At 29.4% G+C, this 814-nt stretch overlaps 1 protein-coding gene across 1 annotated transcript in view; it reads right to left on the reverse strand.

Annotated features, from left to right (window-relative positions):
* Positions 1-424: 424 nt before the first annotated feature.
* Positions 425-814, reverse strand: part of LOC116851685 (putative nuclease HARBI1) — a 3,350-nt gene continuing 2,960 nt past the window's right edge. Inside the window, exon 4 of the mRNA XM_032831346.1 lies at positions 425-457. The gene's annotated coding sequence lies outside the window, so the exon portion shown is untranslated. The remainder of the gene's footprint in view (positions 458-814) is intronic.

The following is an 814-nucleotide window of genomic DNA, read 5'->3' on the forward strand; positions in this document are numbered from 1 at the left end:
GTTTATTTAAAAAAAAAAAAGAGCCAAGCAATTTGAAGATTCTCAGATTACGCAAGAGATGTCACGCTTGAAAAACGAAACCTTGATGTTGCAAAAAAATTTATTATTACAAGAAATAGAGGCTAAATCAGAAATCACCAAACTGACAATCGAAAATTTAAAGTTAGATGCACGAATTAAGAGACTAACATTACAGAAAATTGTGAAGAATGTTGAGGATGATTAGTAAGTATATTTCGGTAATAATTAATATAAAATACAAGTATACAATTTATAATATAATAGATTTGTTCTTATATTTTTATTTACAGTAATTAATATTGGACCTTATGTTGCACCACTTATAGCAACCGTTAGGCGAGTTTTAGTTCCGTAATCTGAAAAATTCATATATAAGTTTCTGCAAAATGCCAAAGAAGTTGTGATATAATATATATTATTATTATATATATATATATAGTTATAAAAATTGTTTTGTATAATATATATAGTTTGACATATAAACATTTCATACTTTCGTTAAATTTGTCATTATATTTACCTTGAGAAATACTCATTGATGAGTACTTGTCTGACATTATTGTCTCCCACTTGAACTTCAACATGATTCTCGTTATTTCCAATTTCCTCGTCAGGCAAATCCACAAGTGCAGGAGGTTCTTCTTCATTGTGATTTCTGGCTATGTTGTGTAGAACTGCTGTAGCTACGATAATATCTTGCACAGTCTCTATTTTCAGTCTCATACCTAAACTTAAAACTGGAAATCGACGCTTCCAAACACCAAAGACTCGTTCAACAATGTTCCTCGTATGT

Source organism: Odontomachus brunneus, unplaced genomic scaffold (assembly GCF_010583005.1).
Source record: "Odontomachus brunneus isolate Ranch 3 - 2012 unplaced genomic scaffold, Obru_v1 Obru_scaffold_187, whole genome shotgun sequence".
NCBI lineage: Eukaryota > Metazoa > Arthropoda > Insecta > Hymenoptera > Formicidae > Odontomachus > Odontomachus brunneus.